This window comes from Rattus norvegicus, chromosome 2 (assembly GCF_021556685.1).
Source record: "Rattus norvegicus strain SHRSP/BbbUtx chromosome 2, alternate assembly SHRSP_T2T, whole genome shotgun sequence".
Taxonomy (NCBI): domain Eukaryota; kingdom Metazoa; phylum Chordata; class Mammalia; order Rodentia; family Muridae; genus Rattus; species Rattus norvegicus.
In genome coordinates, this window is record NC_141535.1 from 219,009,429 (window position 1) to 219,018,322 (window position 8,894).

Here is an 8,894-nt window from a genome sequence, read left to right on the forward strand (position 1 = left end):
AAACTAGTCAAGGCTGCTGAGAAAAGGTTTGGGTCAGTGCTCACAATTTCATGTTGAACTCTGAATGTACCAGTAGAGGGCACTGTGCAGGTCTCTGTACCCTGAAGAGTCTTTGTTCTGCGTTTCATCTTAACTCATGCAGGGGCTCCCTCTGCTGTCCTTTTAGACCACAAAGGAGTGCACCCCTGAATCTCAAAACTGCAACCAGACTCAGTCTTAAGACTCCAGCATAAAGCAGTTCCAGATCAACCGACTTCAGCACTCAAGTCTGAAAAGTTAGCATGCAAACCGACTGAAGCTTTGTCCCATGGTTCTGTAAATATATCCTGACATGGTATTTCTTCTAAGAAAATTCGGTAGGCTAAAAGGGAACAAGAAATGATGCCTTCACACTACACATCAGAGGGAAAAACAGCGTGGAAATGGGAACTGGAAACAACTGTGATCAATTAAAACATCAAGATACATGTACACACACACTCGTATATTAAAGGTATACGTGTGTGTGTGTGTGTGGTGTGTATGTTGGTGTGGTATGTATATGAATGTGTGTGCATGTGTATGTATATGTGTGGGTTTGTGTGTTTATGTGTGAGGTGCGTGGTGTATGTGTATATGCATATGTATGCGTGGTGTGTGTGTGTGTGTGTGTGTGTGTGTGTGTGTGTTCGGCATAAACACATTCCTATGCTTGCTGTGTGCTTACTACAAACTGAATAATGTCCAATATCTGTAACAAAACAATTAGCAGTTAATGAATTAACCTTCGTTTTAATTTCAAATCAGTATTACATTTCACTCTTACTTAGATTTACCTTAAAGCCTTAAAGGTTACCTTAAAGGTTAATGAAATTTCTTTTGTCTTTGTACCTTCAAGCCAAAGACAAGTCATGGTTTCAAACAAAATTGTGGAAATTGTAAGAACGTAAAACCTACTGGCCTTTTAAAGCTGGTTCTAAAGATCTGTGAAGCGAACTTCATAATTGGCAACCTCCCACCCCCAACCAGAGCAGCAGTAACAGCCTATGCTACATATGAGGAGACGGAATTCAGCTGCTGTATTTGCAGCATAAGAAATAGATCTTCAGATCTGATGCTCAACTTCAAGCTCACCAGTCATGTGGTCCTTAAGAGAGAAGACCAACTTCTTCTTCCTCTTTTAAAATCACGTTTAGCTGATAGAGTTTAGGTTAATAGAGTTCTAGAGTCCAGATGTGCTCTGGCAGCTGGATATGTGACTTGTTGTGAAGCATACACCAGCAACCACAAGGTCTTAGTTGCAATCTTCAGAAAAATACACATGACATTTGAATAAGTGTGTGCACACACACACACCAACCTATTTCTCTGGTTGAGTGCAGCTTTTATATTAAATATATGTATTCTTTGTGCCGCCAACTCTGGTGTACTTGTAAAATGGTTCTGGGAAGAATAGAAAACTGTTAGGATGATTTTCTTATCACTGAAATGCTCTGTTTTGTGTCTATAGTGTATACTGTATTACTGCTTCTTACTTCACAAAGAACACTTCCACAGTCTGGAGGGAAATGCAGAAACTATTCCAGAAGGTAACATGTTAGGAGAGGGGATCTGTTTGTTTCCTCCTGTTCGCTCTCATGTGGGGGCTGGTAGAAGTGCGAAAGAAAACAGCTAAGTTCTAGTTAGCTTTTGAAGGGGGAGAGTAAAGAAGGAAAAGTTCTCACTGGTGGTTTAGAGTGGATCTTCACATGTGTACATAGCAAGGAATGGACTTTATTTCTCCAGCTTGGAACACATTTGACTGTATCTTATGTTTCTTTCAAATGAGCACAAGATAATGGACTCCATTATGACAATTTCATGTGATCTGTTGTGGTGGAACATGTAGGTCACAATCTCCTGTTTAATATCTTTACCATAGTTAAAATTGGTGGTAACAGCGAATTTCAAACTCCTATCCCACCAAGTGCTTTTCTCTACAAGCAAAAAGAGGCCATGCAGAAGAGGCACAGGGAGTTCAAACAAAGCAAGACAGTTTATTTAATATTATGCTACAAATCACAGTGAGTTTGTGTGTATTATCTGTGTGAAGTGTACTCTCTGTGCATGAACACATGGGGGCCAGACCTCCCCCCTCCCTCCCTTCCTCCCTCTCTCTCTCTCTCTCTCTCTCTCTCTCTCTCTCTCATTGAACTTGCTGTTCAAATTCAATGGCTGGTCAAATGTTTCTGGAACCCTCCCCCTGCCCCCAACACAGCCCTCTCAGTTTTCCTCCCTTAGGGTTACTCTCAGCCCTTATCTGAATATAGAGTCTAATGCTCACACAGCATTCATTTTACCTAATAGACCATCTCCCCTCCCCCCATCGTATTTTACTTAAAATAAGACTTTACTTAGATCTCAGTAAAGCATTGGCCTAAAGGCATTTTTATACCAATGTTTTTATACTGACACAATTCCAGTTAGTTCTGAATGATAGTTCAGGAGGAGATTTTGTAAAAAGAATGATTTATCATGTTTATGTACATGTGAAATGTTCCTTTAGAGAAACCGTAACTGAAACTAAATAAAAACCGATTCCAGTTTCGCCAGCATCCTCCTTACTGTAGGTAATGTCTGCAGATCTAGCTGAGTGTTCCTGGCCGGGATTCTTGCCTGAACCCACTATCTGAAGACACAGCAAAAACAGAATTCAAAAATCGACAAATATTATTGCATTATTTTTTTCGGGGGGTGAATGCCTAAACTTTCCATCAGTGCTTTGATCTCTGCAGGAATCCATTATTATTTGCCTGCAAAGCCTGTCCATCCATCTCTGGATGAGAAGGGAGCACAGGACTTTCTCCCAGGGAACATGTCAGCCAGTGCCCACATCCAGCAGCAATGGGAGGCTCGGCGGGTCTGGGGAAGCAAACCGAAATTGTCCTCCTTCAGAATAACTGATAGAAACATCTTAAAATCTCAAAAGGCATTTTGTTTTAGCAAAACTCTTATAAAATGATCTGCTTTACGTAGGAGCAATTGTTCAGTTTTTAAAGATATGAGGGATAAAGGCTATAGATAATTTTCACGGATCAAAGTGGATTGGTTTAGCTATCTGTTGTAAGGTTTAGTTGAATCTTTTACAAAAGATTTTCGGTTAAGTCTTGTTAGGTTTCTGTTTCACAACTCTAAGCTCTGAGCTATTTACAATATTTTAACAGGGATTAGTGGGAATGAGGTAAAGTAGTAACCCCCCACATTTAAATAATTCTTTTTCTGGCCGATTTCAGTTAAACGATCACAGAATATTTGCACAGAGGGAATGAACTGATATAATGTCATCTTCTAGGACTCGTGTGTGTGTCCCAGTCTCTCTTGTGGACATTTTCATCCCATGGAAGACAGTTCTTAGCAGAAAAAGGAGACAGGTGTTTGTGGTCTAACCGCTATAGTTCTTAGTGACCCCTAGACTAACATGTTTGCACTCTATGGGTGATTAGAAGTTTCAGAACATTGAAATAAACAGTACCCAAGGATGACAAGGCTACAACATTTTGTGAGTCCAAACCATACAGAGCATTAATATTTCCTCATGATGTCACACCAGGCTTGAAGCTTAGCCTTCCTGCAGCTAGAATGCATATGTTCCTACTGCACATGACTTTTGGTACTGTAATAGATAACCATATTTTGAAGAAAAGAAATGCATATTATATGCATATATTTAATGATTGAATTTTTTAAAAAAATCAAATACCTGTGTGTGTGTGTGTGTGTGTGTGTGTGTGTGTGTGCAAGTTCACAAATGCACATGCCTCTAGAGAGCATGAGATCTCCTAGAGTCAAACATATAGGGTGGTTGTAAGCTGCCTAATGTGTGTTCTGGGAACAAAACTCCTTTCTTCTGCAATAGCAGCCAGTGCTTGTAACTGCCGAGCCTGGTCTCCAGCTCTGTGATACTTAATTCTCTATTTCGTTTCTCTGACAGAACGCCTCTCAAAAGACCTTAAACGTTACAAAGTTGCCTTTAACTTTTCTACTACCCTCACATGTAGCTAGTCCACAATCACCTTTACCTAACAGAGAATGAAGTACTACTTTTCTCTGGTAGGAAGTGGTACCTACAGAAGTTTGGTTTTTGTTTGTCATAGGAGAATAAAAGTTTGATGCTCAGATGGTAGGTTTTGATCTGTAGCAATTGGTGTAGCTTTTATCCTTATGAGACTAACTAGAATCACAGGACTCCTTATACTCTCACTAAATCTCTATATATCCATGCACCTGTTGAGCATCTGCATAGCATACATAGAATATCTACTCTGTGTCATGATACCCTGTGGATAAACCATCATGGCTTAGCCTAGCATAAAAACATTGCTCAATAAATAAATGTTTAAGAAATGAATAAATAAGAAAGTTTATGAATGTCTTGCCATACCCATTGCATGTTTCTTAGTTTCAGGTTAGCAGCACACACAGAGTGGTTAACATAGTGAAATTTGCTTTGGATTTCTCTCACAACCTTTTTGTTTATTTCTCTGCTGAGAGAGGTGCTGAATGTTACCCAAAGGACTGTGAGGTCATTTCTTCTACCCTTGCCTAGGGAGGTTTTGGAACTCAGGTGAGAAATTGTAATTAAAGTGGGAATAAAAAAAAAACGTGCATTTTAAAAGCTACATTTCTTGGGACCCCAAATGCCGATTACCAGGCTAAACTCCAAAGTTATTCATTATCAATGTCTAGACTTTTGAAAAATGTTTAAATGCTGGACTGTAAAACCACTCAGAGTTCCTTACTTCTGTGCCCCTGTAGATGTCAGTAAGCATGCTGACAATAAGTCAAACAGCATGCATTCTTTAGCCACAGGTCCCCAGTGAAGAAAGAGCACTGTTTATCCTCCTGGACACCAAGTTCAACACTTAAAGACATAAGAAAGAGAACTCAATTGTTTGTGCGACCAGTCTTTGGGATGTAATGACTATTAATAAAGTTGCATAACTAAGGTTTTCATTTTTAAGAAATAGCCTCTAGGGGTTGGGGATTTAGCTCAGTGGTAGAGCGCTTGCCTAGGAAGCGCAAGGCCCTGGGTTTGGTCCCCAGCTCCGAAAAAAGGAACCAAAAAAAAAAAAAAAAAAGAAAGAAATAGCCTCTATAAATGTTTGTTTTTCAAGGTATAGATTATGCCAAGATAGCTAATTTATATATGTGCACTCATGGCGGACACAAATAGCAGAATGCAGATACCGTGTGTCTGAATGTTTATATCTATATGCCACACACACCTCTTTTCATTTCCAGGTTGGCCCAATGCATTTCTGCCTGTGTGTGTACGAACTCCCAGGCTCCGGCTTTCCACGTTCACACCCACACATCTTCCCAGTTGTCATCCTCAGTCTTCTACATTATCCTTTCCCAATTCAGGGCCTCAAGCATAAACATACCTTTCCTCCCCTGTTTACTGATTTACTCCTCGCCTGACAAACATTACCCTATGACCATGACCTGCGCTTTCTTTCATCCTGTCTGCATTTGCCAGCCTGAGAACTGGTGACTTACAAATCCCTCGCTGAGGGCGAAATATCATTTATCAGTGGCAAAGTTGAGACCTCGCAGAAGGGAAACTGACACTTGTAAAGCAGTCCGCTGGATCTCTGGAGCCAGCAGATGTTGTCACTTGCTGTTTAAGCTTAATGATGTCCCCCGCCGTGCCAAGATTATAATGTTTCATTTCTCAGAGAACTTAAGTGAAAAGCCATTATTTCAGAAAGAATATGGCTTGTCTAGGGAAAACAAATCAACACCCGTTCTCTAGTTTCAATCCACTACAGAAAGGCACATTTCTCATGCTTTAACAAATACGTTTCAATGCTCACTAAAATTCAGTCTGGGGCAGCCCGACTCTGTAAGGACATTGTGAAAGCAAAGCTTTCACACAGAGATCATGTGCACACTTTACTCACACTGCATGAAACTAATAATCAAGAGATCTGGCTGAAAATATGTTGAGCGTTGATGACCACAGAAGTCTGCCTTCCAGCTTATGCGGTTGGGCTGACAGCTATTGCATATAAAGAAAGTTCAGCCTAGACTAGTTTTCCCAACACCCTGACAGTGAATTACCACACATCTGCTGCAAAAAATAAAATTGTTCAATCCAAAGGAATAAGCTTAACCCTTGCTGTCTAAGCTAAGTCTGATTCATAGCTCTCACCATCGACTGGAAAAGACCCCTTCACTACTGGCCCCAACTATTTTAAAATCTCACTTCGCTACAAGCATTGTTTCTTTTCCTTTCTTCGTGTGAGTTCAAATTAATTGTTCAGGAGAGAGACTTGCATGCCATTCTTCGGGACACTCTTATCTATTGAGCTTGAGAATGAATTTCTGGTGTGTATAAATGGCATCTTGACAACAGTGTGTTTGATACTACATTCCCCAATGAAGTAAGATACTTCGTTTATGTCTGTAGTCCCACAGGATGGTAAATCAAGAGAAAGCCACGGGTATTTCTCTGGTGGAGCAGACCGTGAGTTTCCCCCATTTTTATTTCGCAGCATGCATAGTGAAATAGCCCATGTGATTTCCAAATGTGCAGCTTATTTTTACACACTTACCATATTCTCTTCCAGGCTGTGCTCTCAACGTCTTTCCTTCCTGCCTGACAATATGCCGCCATGCTATAAAAACCCTGATGCCCATTTTCAACGATTAGCTGTACATCAGCATTACCACCCCCAAATCCACAAGTTTCACATCAAGCATTAAATGGGATGAATATTGATCTGCTAAAGAGGATTTATTTATTTCTAGCTCTATCCTAAGATCAACTGCTAGCAGCTTTTGGGGGATCTGCGAAGCTCTCACAGCACAAAGCTACTGCATACATGACACTGGACTTGACATTTCAGTTCTGGAAGAAAACCAAACAGTAAATTCAGTGCAATAATCCTAGATAAATGAGATGATCACTGGAAAAGCTGAGATAGTTAAGTGGTCTATTGGAGAAGTCCAACGGACGCTATTGAACAGTTGCTACCTCGAAGCCTCACTCATGTCAATGTGGTCCAAAGCGCCATCATATCAGATGCCAATATAATCACATTAAAACTGTCTCTACCTTCTGCCTGCCTTGGATTTCTCTCTGTGTGCTTTTCGGGATTTAAAGCGACTCTACGTAATGCAGAATGCAACAAGGCTTTAGCCCGGCAATTGTTTTGAATATGGATAAGCGGCATCATAATGGAGCGTGTCATATATGAGACGCATTAAATTGAGTTATGCTCTGTAGCAGGGCCAGGTGACTCCCAATTCCAACCGCTGAAGCGCAGCTTGAGAACCACATCTGCGTAAGTTAAAGCTGGCTACTTCTGCAAAGCAAGAGAGGTCAAATGTGGCCATAAAAATTTAAAGACTTGCTGAGTTACTCTCCCCACAATGATTTAAAAAAAATACCTGTCCTCCTCTGTACCATTTAGATCCTGTATTCTGTTGAAACTTTTGACTGGATGTGGGCAGCATCAGATAAATGCACAACTTTTGCCTAAGTTTACCATGGCTGGGTGAAGTGTGCTTGAGCTGTTTAATACAGACCCTAATTTACTCTTACCCAAATAGGCATTTTAAACATGGTTTTCTACAAACTTTATTATCAGAAAGTAGGATTAAACCACTCAGATTGTGCTAAATACTAGTAAATACACACTAGTGTGCAAATGTAAAAATAAAGTATATTAGAGCCAACCTCTTTATCGTGTTCATAAATATAAATAATAAAATCACTTATGTATTGTTTATATTTATAAACGTGCCCAGCCATTCCATTTGGAATGCTAACAAGCTCAGTGTAAAGACTATGGAAACAATTTCTGATGGTGATGACGTTGTCCCACCGGTCATGTATGGGTCATGTATGTCCATCTTACTTTGACTCACGTTAAGCACATGCACTGAGCTTGCCTTGAGTAGGAGGCCTGTGCAAGCCCACGAGCCTTATGTCAGTTTGCAGATGAGCTTTCTGAAGATTAGAGGGTAGGCCACTTGTCAATAATGCAAAAGGCTCCTGCTCCCGGCTCCCATCTCTGCATCGATAGAACATATGCACACTTGAGTTGTGCCCATCAAACAAATTGGCTGGAAAACCCTTCCCTTCCTTTCGCTTCATGGAGACACCATTTTAGAGGAAGTTTGTGGAACATTGAAAAAAGAATGGATGGAAGTTTAAGCCACCTCCTTACCAAAGAGGGAAAACCTCTTGGATTTCTTGTGAAGCTCAGTCCTATAATGTTTTGCTACCTGACCGTTGGGGGAAGGGAGTTTTATTATCGAGCCTGTCCAGTTGAAGCATTTAAAGAACCAGAGAACTAAAAGGAGAACGGTGGAGCTTGGATGGAAGTTTTGTTATTCAAAGGTTCTGAAAACAATATCTCGATTCTTAATTGCACTTTTGGAAGAAAAACCCTCAGTATTAATTATGTTTCTGGAAACTGAAATATTATACTTTGCCATGGGTACTTGAGACTTTCGGTAGCAGCTGTCCTCAGAAGAGGTACCACTTACCTTGATTAGAGTTTGCTCACAGACCTGAGGGTCTAGGTTGTCAAGGCTCGGTGATGGTTATCAGTCTAAACAGGGTCACTGGGAGAAAGAAAGCTGGATTAAACATCGTGCGTGAGCTCTTTCCTCTCCGATGATGCAATTCATTTGAAAATGTTTTTTCCTATCACCTTGATAATAGGGACCACATACTGACTCTCTACAAAAACGATATTAAAATACACTTGGCCCACATGGAAGGGACTGCTTATGTAGGTTCCTGAGCTCTTTCAATTAGTCAGTTGAAGACCTTTTAGAAACAGGCAGCACATTTCTTTTAGGTTCATTTATTTTCGTTTGATCTTCACAGAGGAAAGCAAAGCACGATGACAACACCTCAG